This window comes from Ochotona princeps, chromosome 1 (genome assembly GCF_030435755.1).
Source record: "Ochotona princeps isolate mOchPri1 chromosome 1, mOchPri1.hap1, whole genome shotgun sequence".
Taxonomy (NCBI): Eukaryota; Metazoa; Chordata; class Mammalia; order Lagomorpha; family Ochotonidae; genus Ochotona; species Ochotona princeps.
Window position 1 is genome coordinate 97856194 of NC_080832.1, and position 12331 is coordinate 97868524.

The window sequence follows — 12331 nt, forward strand, 5'->3', positions numbered from 1 at the left end:
CCTTGCATTTCCCAACTTGCCTGGTCCTTAGTGCCACCAACATATATTGAAGAATCTTGTTTCCCACACTGTGCTCCAGAGCCGCAGAACCAGAATCTCTGCAGGAATGGTGTAGGAAGCTTTGACTTTCTAACAGTCACTGCTAGGTGATCTTCGTTCTCAACCAGGCTGGGAAAAAGCAGCTCTAAGAAAATTGCTCTCCAATGTGAGTGAACATAGGAATTACATGTTTCTATGCAGAGTCTTCTAATTGCGACATGAGTGACCTGGGTTAGGGCCTAGGAATTTGCATTGCAGCTACCCAATTTTATTTTGGTGCAGATGGTCAGAGACCTTTAGAAAGCCTTGATCTAACAGCTGTCTGTCTTTCTCATTTCCTATCATTTGTCATTAGCACACATTCTATTCTTAGTCCTTGGACATCTGTGATGCATGGGTAGTTCCCCTCCTGGAGGACTGCATCCTGGCTGCTTCATGTTTAATTTCTTAACTAACTGGTGAAGGACTTTTGAACACTCAGGATGAGGTAGCTATTCTACCCCAACACCCTGTAATGCCTACTGCATGCACTACAACGTAAAAGATAACTTATAAATATTCTAAGCACTACAACATAAAAGATAACTAATATTCTAAGTTATATTATATTATAAAAGATAGCTTATATTATAAATGTTCCTATATCACAGATGAAGCAAACAAAAGCCAGGAGGTTGTAGTTTCTTGAGAACTCTCCTTTGGAAAGTGCAGCCTTTTAGGTAATAAGCATCACACTTGTAAGAGATTTGAGTATTGTGGATTCAGGAAACCATGCTTTTTAAGAAATCCTGGACTTCAATTTAGTGCACCAGAATCACCTAGACACCTAGACAGCTTGCTAAAGCACAGCACACTTGGTCTCACTGCCAGACTTTCCGATTCAGGAAGTTTAAGGGTGATATCAGAGATTGTGTAACAGTTCCAAGGTGATGCTGCTGCTGCTGCTGGACTGGGACCCAACCCCAGTCCTCACATTCTGAGCCTTCTACAAACCAAGACAAAGAAGAGCCAGAGAAGCTGCTCAGAAGCCCATGCTAGGAAGTGATTGAGACACTTTCCGCAGCGAAGGTGCAGACAGATGAGCAACATGCCAGATAAGCAAACCCTCTCTTTGCAACATTACTAAATGATGTGGCTTGAGCGAGAGTATGCTATTGCTGTTGTATGCTATTGCTGGTGTTCTCTTCGGCTTTCCATTTTTACAAGTAAATCTCCAGTGGGATTTGGTATGGAAAGCGTAAAAAGAGGTGATTGCTTACAGCAGCTGAGCAGGGAATTTTCTCACTCATATGACCTAACATGATTGCAAAAAAGAGCATTCTACAGAAGTTGAGAACAATAAAATTCTTTAGACCTCCAAATCAAAACCTGTCTCTCCACGTGTATGTGTTAAATTGACAATAAGCATTGCTCAGGGTCCAAGGACTGAGTCAGGAGCACCAGCTCCTTATCCTGGTTTTCCTAAGAAAGACATACCTCAGGGATTTGATTTCTTAGTTTGTCAAAAAGATGTTAGTAGTTCATGTGGATTTAGTGGGGACAATCCTGGGATGGTCCAAAATCCAGTTCCATATTGTAATAGAATATTTAAGATACATTACTTACTAGAAATAGATTTCTTAAAGTTTCTCAGAAGAAAAATTTAATATACATTAAACATATTTTGGCAAGGCAATCAAAGAGCAAGCCACAAGTTCAAGGTCACATACTGTCCAGTTCTCATCCATCTCAACCCCGGGGCCTCTTCCATAGAAAACCGACCAGCCTCTGGGTGATTGCTATGAGTCTCCCCTTCTAGGTGTCTTTCATTGTCCCTCCATCTTTGAGGGCCAGCCTCCCCACACCCCTCCTCTGCAGCTACTTCCAGCCCCAGCACACAGAAACAAAGTTGCCAGTGCTAGCCAACAAGAAGACATCCTCATGCATGGACATTTTGGGGGGGCGGGCAGGAAGAACATTTCTCTCCTTCACTTGTCCTCTTTGCGCTTTGCCTGATGGACCTGGATTTTAGCTGTCTTCCCCCTCTTCACTCCACAGCCCCCATTAGAGACACCAGAACTTGGAGCTTCAGCTGCTCTCCAGTAGACACTGCAGCGCTGGCTTCAGATGACAGAAACAAGATTGCCTTCAGGGCTTCCCAAAAATTCACAAAGCAAGGCAGACAGATGGGCAAGGCAGGAACAGCCAGAGGACAGTTAGAGGAGAAAGTGGCACACGGGGAAATGCTCCGTACATACCTGGGGATAAGTTGCAGGCAGGTCCTTCCTCCTCTGTGGGTTTCTTTCTCCGTGCAGGTCGACTTGTTTGGAACGGGAATCGTTACTTATTTATTTATTTATTTCCCAGCTCTGACAGGGTTGGCTTGCGTTTCTACACCTTCCTGTCAGAATTCTCTCAAGGAAACAGCAGCTGGTGAGCTCAGGAATGTCAGTCAGAATCTTGGCCTAGTTTGGGGCCTTGAAGATTCTTTCAGAAAGTTAAAAAGGTTTCTGGGCCAGTGTCTCCTCTGGGTTTTCCCTCTCCTGCCTCTCACCTTTCCCATTTTCTACTTTTTTTCTTCTTCTTCTTCTTCTTCTTTTTTTTTTTTTTTTTCCCCAGTAACCAGCAGTTTAAACTGCAGGCTCTTTCTGATGGCTCCTCTTGGATTGGCTATGCAGCTCTTCCTCCGGTTCAGCTCCCCACCACCCCGCTTGCTGATTTTCTAAACATTGGATAGGTGCTTATTTATTTTGTCTCCTCACCTGTTCCCTTCTCGTTTCTCCCATCCCCGGGCCCGCATGCCTAACTGTGGTTGTCATCTGTCCTTTACTTGGATTCCTTATCCTTGCTATCCAGCTTGTCGCTTTCCCCACTGATGCCTGTCCACCCATTTCTCTTTTATCCTTTGGTCTGTCATTTGTTCCAGTGTTACCTCGGACTTGCGTCCTGCTCACAGAGTGGCCTAGCGTCAGAACTCCTGTCTTCTCATCTCTTCTCCTCAGGCAAGCTCACTTCCCTGCCTCCTCTTGTCTCTGATATCCGAAGGCGAGCTTCCTCCCTTTTGTATGATCCAGCCCTCTGCCCACCCCCAGCACACTCTCCCACCTGTTTGTGTCTTTTAAGGGCCATGGTCATGTCCATGCCTTCTGTCCACCTCAATCACCCTGGTGACGGGCCTCTGAAAGCTGTTAAATTACACCTCTTCAGCTGTCTCAGTGCAGGAGAAATGTCCTTTGCCAAATCCTTTCTCAGATAGGCAAATCCGTATTAATGCTTCTCTGATGGAATATACTAAAATGGTGCATGCTTTATTTCAAAGAGTAAGAGCATCACTTCTTTTCAAATGCATGAATACTCATCACTTGGTACTGGCTTTTGTTAGTTCCATAACAGTATAAAGCAACCCAGATACAGCTATTTTAGCTTTTCTATAGGTTGGTTGGCTCATTTTTTTCCAATGGGAAAATGGTAGTTGTAGAGTTAGGGAAAATCTGAGTGGTTTGGTGCTAGACCAGATACTTGTACATTTAAAAAGATACTTCAAATTTTCATGGAAAATGGAATTAAAAGATAAATTTGTTTTGATGTAAACATTTTTATATTCATGCATACAGGGAATATTTAAAACATTCATGGCAAACATGTTTTATGAAAAAACGACCTGAATTTTAAAAATATTCACAGAAATATACTTATTTTAAAATCTGTTTTCCATGAACTTTTGCAGTGCTATCATATATTTAGTGAGTATCTAGTAGATTCTAACTTATTTTATTTTATTTTTGTAAAGATTTGGAAAGCAGCATGACACAGAGAGATCTTCCATCCACTGCTTTACTACCCAAATGGCTAAAACAGCCAGGACTGAGCAAAATCAGACAGGAACTAAGAACTTCACCTGGGACTCCCATGTGAGTGAATGAGGTCCAAGTACTTCAGCCATTTTCCTCTGCTTTCCCGGCACATTAGCAGGAAGCAAGCAGTTGGGCCTTGAATTTCTACTCTGTTAGGGAACGCCGGCATCTGCAGCTGTGTCCAATGATTTGTGAAGAGGCGAGTCTGGCGTTGGATACAGTCATTTTTTAATGTTTTAATTGGAAAGGCAGATCAGATTTATGGAGAGAAGGAGTGACAGAGAGAAAGATCTTCCATCCATTGGTTCACTCCCCAAGTGGCCACAACAGCCAAAGTTGAGCCAAATCAAAGTCCAGGGCCAGGAGTTTCTTCCAGGTCTCCCACATGGATAAAGCATTCCAAGGCTTTGGGACATCCTTGACTGCTTTCCTAGGCCGTAAGTAGGGAGCTAGAAGGGAAGTCGAGCAGCTGGGCCATGAACTGGCACCCATATGGGATCCCTATGTTTGCAAGTTGAGGATTTAGCCATTGAAGCATCGTGGCAGGCCCCAAACAGTCATTTTGACAATGCATATAAGTAGCAGAATATCTCAACTTTTGCAATAGTCTGTAGATGTCTTTTCATTTAATTTTTAATTAATACCCTTACCTATGTTGCTGTCAAACTATTTGTTTGTTTTTGTTTGTTGAACCACCCCCCTTTTAAGTTAAGTCTTTGATTAATTAAAACCATTATCTCAAAAATAAGAAGAGGGTGTCTCTCCCTCTGTGTTTTCGAGAGGCGTCCCACCTCCCTGTGCTCTCTCAGGAGGTGCTTTCCCCTTCCATTTTCTTTCCTATAAAATAGAAAATAAAAGATTGTAAAAACCCCAGAAAACAAATGAAAAAAAAAAAAGAGTTCTTTGAGACCACCCATTTACAGAAAACTTCATTTGAATAGTGTTATATTGTTGATAAGGTGCTTTTCAAATGAATGTGAGTTTAAATTTATTGATAATTGTCATCTTGAATAACTGTGGTCTGAAATCTGTAATTGAATATGCACAGAGAAATATACATTTCTAATTAATAAAATATTACAAATCTCTATTTTTTTAAAAAAAAATTTCTGGCATTTGTTCCTGAAGATCTGCTGTTATAAAAGTAGAAAATTGCTCAGCCCATTCATTCAGTCTCCAGCAGCAGTTCTGTCTTTTTCCTACAGCCTGCCTTAAACTCCAGGAAACAGTTTTAAAAAGATTTATTTATTTAACTTGTGAGTCAGAGCTATAGAGAGAAAGATACTAGGAGAAACAGAGAAAGAGATCTTCCGATCTTCCATCCTCTTTCCTAAAGTCCCATAATGGCTAGAGCTAAGCTGATCGGAAGCCAGGAGCCCGGAGCTTATTCTGGGTCTCACTCATGGGTACAGGGGCCCAAGGACTTGAACCAACCTTCACCACTTTCCCAAGCCATAAGCAGAGAGCTAAATAGGGAAGTGGAACAGGCAGGACTTGAACTTGTATCCATATGGGATGCTGTCACTGTAGACAGAGGATTAGTGGGCTAAGCCACTGTACCAGCCCTCCAGTAATCACTTGATCCTTACTGGAAGCTCAAATCCAGCTTGCCTGGATCATGCATTTGTTATTAATATGTATGTACGTCAACATGTCTATATACTATTTAAAATTTTATTTTAGATTATTTTGTATGTGTAAGTCTATAATTCACAACACAGTAAATTCCTGGAGGTCAAGTGTGTATTAATTTGAGTTTCTGTTGTTTCTAAGAAAATTTCAGAAACGTTGTGGGATCCCAATAGACTGGACCAAAAGGTTTGCTCAGATACTACAAAAAGGATAAACCACACAGACACCACAGGGATGGGAGGATAAGCATATTTTATGTAGTATGTTTTAGTTCCTCTGACACTGAGCTAGGGCCAAAAAGGAACTGATTTTATTTTATTTTATTTTATTTTATTTTATTTTATTTTATTTTATTTTATTTAAAGATGTATTCATTTTATTACAGCCAGATATACACAGAGGAGGAGAGACAGAGAGGAAGATCTTCCGTCTGATGATTCACTCCCCAAGTGAGCCGCAACGGGCCGGTGCTGTGCCGATCCGAAGCCGGGAACCTGGAACCTCTTCTGGGTCTCCCACGCGGGTGCAGTGTCCCAATGCATTGGGCCGTCCTCAACTGCTTTCCCAGGCCACAAGCAGGGAGCTGGATGGGAAGTGGAGCTGCCGGTATTAGAACCGGTGCCCATATGGGATCCTGGGGCTTTCAAGGAGAGGACTTTAGCTGCTAGGCCACACCGCCAGGCCCAAAGGAACTGATTTTAATTTAATGATGTATCTGTGTGTAGGCTTCTACTTTACATTTTCAAACTACAAAAATTTAAGAACCTCAGACATTGTTTGGGGGTGGATATCAAAGAGGTCTTGATAATCCAATGTACAAGATAGAGAATCAGAGTTATATAGTGATGAAAGGATTTGCTGAGGGCCACATGCCTAAACATTTTTTTAAGAGGGACAAGGAGCGTGCACGCACACGAGAGAGAGAGAGAGAGAGAGAGAGAGAGAGAGAGAGAGAGAGAAACACACAAAGACAGACAGAGAGACAGAGAGAGAGATTGATTCTCAATCTGCTGGTTCATTCCTCTAGTGGCCTCAGGATCTAATTGTGGTCCAGACTGAAGCCAGAACCCTTGAGCTCTATTCAAGTCCCCCATGTGGGTGACAGAGGTTTAAGTACTTGGAATGTCCTCCACTGACTCTCCAGGCATTTTTCAGCAAGGTGAATTTGAAACAGAGCCAGTCTTCCCAACTGGTACTCTTGGTATGAGCTGGCAATATTGCAACTAGTAGCTTATCTTACTGAGCCACAGCACCACGCCCTAATGGCTAGCTGCTGACAAATGTTGGGTCAAACTTATGTGTTATGACTCCATATGAATTCTGTTGTTCACTTGAGCATGTTTTAGGTCAAGAATTCCAATTTGATAAAGAACCACTTTATCTTTCCCTGAAGTCTCATATGAACCAGGTTGGTTTATAGTCATGCAAACTGGTAGGTGAAATAGCCAGAAAGGCATAGGGAGGGTCCCTCCCTGAGATGCTCTTTCCCATGGAAATGCCAGAACCAGAAGAAGGACAGGATCAGCCTGGTCTGAGCAAGAAGTGTTCTTCAAACCTAGCTTCCTCATTTATCTCCTTTAGCAAATGAAGAAACCAAGGCCCAGGTTAGCAAGGAACCTTGACTTTGGTCATAGAAGTAGAGTCCCCTGGCTCCCAGATTGGTGTGTTTTGTATCTTGTTATGATTCCTGCCTGCTTGTTTGGGAACCCCCTCAAAGGGCCTTCTCCCCTCTAGGTCACCATGTGATGCGGAGGTGTAGAGATAGGAGTATTCAGGCTGGTCTGTTCCTGGCTGGAAGGCATCTCTTACTGCCCCAGAGTGCATAGAAACTGACAGGAAAGGAACCTCACAACTGCTAGGGGAATGTAGAAAACAGACTGTTCCCTGCTAAAAACAGTTTTGATGTTTTGTAGTGGGCTCAGCTCCTGAATTTCATAGGGATGATAATAATAATAATAATGAAATCATGGGATGGTAATAATAAATCCTTTGAGCTGCTGCCAGAGGTACATACTGCAGGCGTTAGACGCCAGTGGGCAGCTGCTGGGCTAAATGTGGCCCCCAGTTGTCAAGGAGAGACCCACCCCGATATGGGAGAAACAAATCAACACGGATGTGCAGGGCACACACAGGGCCGAGCCACTTGGAAGGAAAGGCTTCAGTTGAGACCCCAGCTCTACACTGAAGGAATTAGTGATTGAAAATGTGCTTGAAATTTCAGGTTTAACACAGAGATATATTTGACTTCATGAACTGTCTGGCATAGATCATGGATCAAATGAAGTATCAAGTGCCCTAGTTGATGATCCTGTTTCCAGCCAAGTGGTTGACAGTTGTCAGGTTGGTGGAGATAGACACCCATGAAGAAGTATTAGCTGTGAACTTGTGTTTCGTGTTTCCAATATGGTCGAGTTTTCTCAGAGCTTTTAAAAAACTATAGGGCTTCTCCTTCCCCATTTTTCCCCTATAAGGTGATTGCCAGAAATCACTCTTCTAAAATCTGGAGGTTATAAGAATTGAACTACAACCCACCCCCATTAGGCTTGTTTAGAAAATTAAATGAAGTTGCTTGTTTCGTTTGGATTGGTTTGATTTAGTCACCTTCTGAGTGGCAAACAGTGAGTGGTGTGTTAAAGAGAAGAGCTCGGGTTACATACAAGTGCATTCAGCAGTGGAAAGGATTGAAAAAGAGGATGATTGGCTTGGGTCATTTGCCCACAACTGCATTTATATATTTTTAAAGATTTATTTATTGCTATTGGAAAGGCAGATTTACAGAGAGAAGGAGAGACAGTTTTTCCGTCCTCTGCTTTATTCCCCAAGTGGCTGCAGTGGCCAGAGCTGGGCTGAGGAACCTGGAGCTTCTTCTGGGTCTCCCACCTGAGTACAGGGTCCCAAGGCTTTGGGCCGTCCTCTACAGCTTACCCAGGCCACAAGCAGGAAGCTGGAAGGGAAGTGCAGCAACCAGGATAGGAGCCAGCGTTCATATGGGATCCCAGACATGCAAGGTGACGATTTAGCCACCAGGCTATAGCACTGGGCCCACAACTGCATATTTTAAGGGAAGATTCAGCCTGGGTGTCTTATTTCATAATAAGGTCATGAAATCTTGAGAGATAAAGATGATTCATTTATTAATTTTTCTTTGCTTTTTTGTTCCTTCCTTCCTTCCTCCCTCCGTCCCTGCCTCCTTTTCTTTCTTTCTTTCTTTCTTTCTTTCTTTCTTTCTTTCTTTCTTTCTTTCTTTCTTTCTTCCTTTCTTCCTTTCTTCCTTTCTTCCTTTCTTCCTTTCTTCCTTTCTTCCTTTCTTCCTTTCTTTCTTTCTTTCTTTCTTTCTTTCTTTCTTTCTTTCTTTCTTTCTTTCTCTCTCTCTCTCTCTCTCTTTCTTTCTCTCTCTCTCTCTCTTTCTTTCTCTCTTTCTTTCTTTCTTTCTTTCTCTTTTCCAGTGCCACTCTTGGAGTAAGCACAAGAAAGACACAGAGAGAAAAAACAGAGAGCAAGCCAGACCTTTGCCTCCTGACTCATACAATTATACAGATGGGCAAATCTACTCCTACAACAGAGTGGGATCAAAGGAGATGCTAGTGACAGTTATTGTTCAGCAGTATAATACTTACACAAATGCAAAGTGTTATTTTATTGAAATGTGTCCTTCAGAACCTGTTATTGCAGAAAGCTAATATTCACCCCGGGAGATGGCAGAGATATGGGCCTCCAACACCAGCTGTTCCTCTGGAGGTTTTCCCAGCTGCTGCTAAGGCCTTCTTTTTGGCAGAGGAGCCTGGAAGGGTACAGATTCCTTACAGGATCAGGCCAAAGCAGGTCAAAAGCAAAACAGTTGGAACTATTTGGGAAACAGGTGGGAATAATGGAAAATTCATTTGGTTACATGTATGCTTAAGTCAACACAAGTTAACTCAGTTGCTTGGGTTTGGATAGTAAATACAGAGTTTAAAATTCTCCATTCAGGGCAGGTGTTTGGCACAGTAGTGAAGACTCTCTTTGGGCTGCCTACATCCCATATCAGAGTGTATGGCTTAAGTCTAAGCTTCTTGACCAGCTTCCTGTTCATATGTATCTTGGTAGTACACATTATATATATGTGTATAAATACACACACACACACACACACTGGGCTTCTGGATTTTGCCTGGCTCAACCCTGGCTGTTATAGGGAATCAACAAGTAGATGAAGATTTTGCTCTTTCTCTCTGCTTTGAAATGAAAAATAAATGAGTAAATGAATAAATAAATGAATATATCAAAATAGTACAAAAAGACACCAACCTCCTTTCCTTCTGTTCTTCCTTCCTTTCCTTCTTTTATTTTTTCTTTCTTCTATTCTCTCACCCCCTCACTCTCACTCTCCCTTCCTCCCTTCTTTCTTTCTATTTTTTATTAGCATTTTAATATTATTTAGAAATTAAAATAGCAGGAAAGATAATTTAGCACTCCTTAGAACTTATGAAGTATCGTAAGTGAAGGTAGATTTGTGTGTTTTCCCCCTGTTTGTAACATGAGGCTATGTAGTTTCATCAAACACAGGAATTTTAGTAAAATATAAGGTAAGCTGAATTTTATTAGGTTCCTGATTTGACATATTCTCATTTAATACTTAAAAAACATCTCATTTGCCTAAAGTAGATGCTAAACTTTAGGTATCATTTTCTTTGCCCTTTATATTTTGCTACAACTTCTTGCATTTGGATGATTATTCTAAAAATGCAGCTTGTCTTCTCTGTTTAATAACTGAAATAAATGTTTAACAATGAAAAGTCTTCACAGTAAAGCATTTATATCTATACTTTATGATTATGTGAAAGAATTAAATCTAGGGTATTATAAATACTGACATTCAAAGTTCAAATGTTATATCATTCTTCTAAGTATATCCAATGAAACCTAATCCATAGCAATTTGATATCCACAGCTTTCATGAAGGAAAGACAAAAGCAAGCTCTTCTAAGCAGTTGAGATTGTTTCTTTTCTTCTGGAACTTGTGTTACCCCATTTTATATTCCATCACAAATTTTGTACTAATGTAGTCAATATTTTTATATGTATGTAATCGCCTTATGACAATTTGCTGTGACAAGTATATGTATAAATATTGACCTGTTTAAACTTCTAATTAAAAATAAAAATAAAAATAAAAATAAATTTATGTAGGAATAGAGTTCACTAAATAGTACAAAAAGGTTATAGTTAATAATTACTAACATAAGAGTACTATTGCAAATAAATATGAAGTTGATAGAAATTTGAAATTTTTCCATGAGTTCATATACCCAGTAATGGAAATCCCTAATTACTAGATTGGTGTTTTCACATCACTTGTATTCTTTTTGCTGTCTTTAGGCATGAACACTGAGAGTATTGGTTCACATAAGCGAAAAAGGTGGGAATCAAATGTTCTTACGGCAATTTTATAAAATACTAGGACCTATGAGTATGTTTTATGCCAGAAATTATATAATATTTGCCATCATTATTAATTATCCATCATTGGGAACTTTAAAAGCTATTAAGTTCTGTTTAAAAGAACTGGAAATGGCACAACTTGGAGAATTCATTGTCTCATTACAGGGTTTTTTTCAGAAGGGCAAGGAGAATTGACCACAGACCCTGAATGCCCAGTGGATCTTCTTTCTGGGTATGCCAAGAACGTGAGGCTCTCCCTGATTTTCCCCAGGATCATTTGTCAGAGCAGTGAGGAACCCTGGATTGAGGCTATATACCTCCCCCACAGAGAGCGGGCTTGCTTCTGCCTGTAAGAAAAGTGGCCAATACCCCAGCCTCAGTGTGACACAATCCCATGGTGTACACCATGGCCATTTACAATTCCCTGTGTATCCCAGTATCACACGCAGGCTTCTTATTGTGCCGAAGTACTGAAGGTTGTTGTTTTGGATCCAGGAATTTTACGTCTCTTGCCAGTAGCCTAATGGGTAACATCCCTCACAGTCCTTGCCATATTTATAATACTAATTTCTGAGAAAAATTGGAAGGAATCACTACCACGACTCACTGAACGACAGCTAATTAAACCACTGAATCTTTTACATGGAAGCACCCTGTTTATTATAACAGGCTGAAAGTGTTGAAAAAATCCAAAATTTGCTAGTCTTCAATGCCCTGCTTATAATAAGATGTAAAAAAATGATCAAAAGCTATATTATGTTATTTGAATATGCATTTGTCAAAAGCCACAGATTTAGTTCATTCACTTTTGAGGAATGCTTGCGATTGTATTTTTTGGTACAATCAATCCAATGGATCATACCAATTACTCCGAATACACTTATACATAATCACTATGTCTCCATTTTTTTCAATCCAATTGAACTCCCTTCTAAGATATTTATCTTTTTTCAGAGTGCAACAATAAATGGTCATGAATTTACTTATATACTTCTACAAAAATCATTCCCTGATTCACAAAACTTGCCATTTCAAAGAGGACATCCAATGTTATATGAAGATTCTGACTCAATGTTTTGGTAACTCAAGCTTTCTCAAGAATAAAATAGGATTTGTTTAAGATTTAAAACATATGGCTCTATCTTCAGACCAGAGAGGGTCTCCCTAAGAAGCCGTTGAACTTAACTGGACAATAAGATGCTGGACTCTATGCTTGGTAGATGCTTGCAGTGAAGGAATCTCAACTGAACTTGAACTGTGGTTATACAACAAGGTGGAGGAATCCACCATGGGGGGAGGGTTGGGGGAGGGGTGGGGGGAATCCCAGTACCTATAAAACTGTGTCACATAATACAATGTAATTAATAAATAAATTTTTAAAAAAGATTTAAAGCATAGATCTGAGT

The 12331-nt window shown here is 40.6% G+C and overlaps 1 long non-coding RNA gene across 1 annotated transcript; it reads left to right on the forward strand.

The window, feature by feature from the left end:
* Positions 1-3806: 3806 nt before the first annotated feature.
* LOC131479965 (uncharacterized) lies at positions 3807-11991 on the forward strand. Its single transcript, XR_009245211.1, has 3 exons — positions 3807-3929; positions 11091-11157; positions 11880-11991. It is a non-coding gene; the product is annotated as an uncharacterized LOC131479965 (long non-coding RNA).
* Positions 11992-12331: the final 340 nt, after the last annotated feature.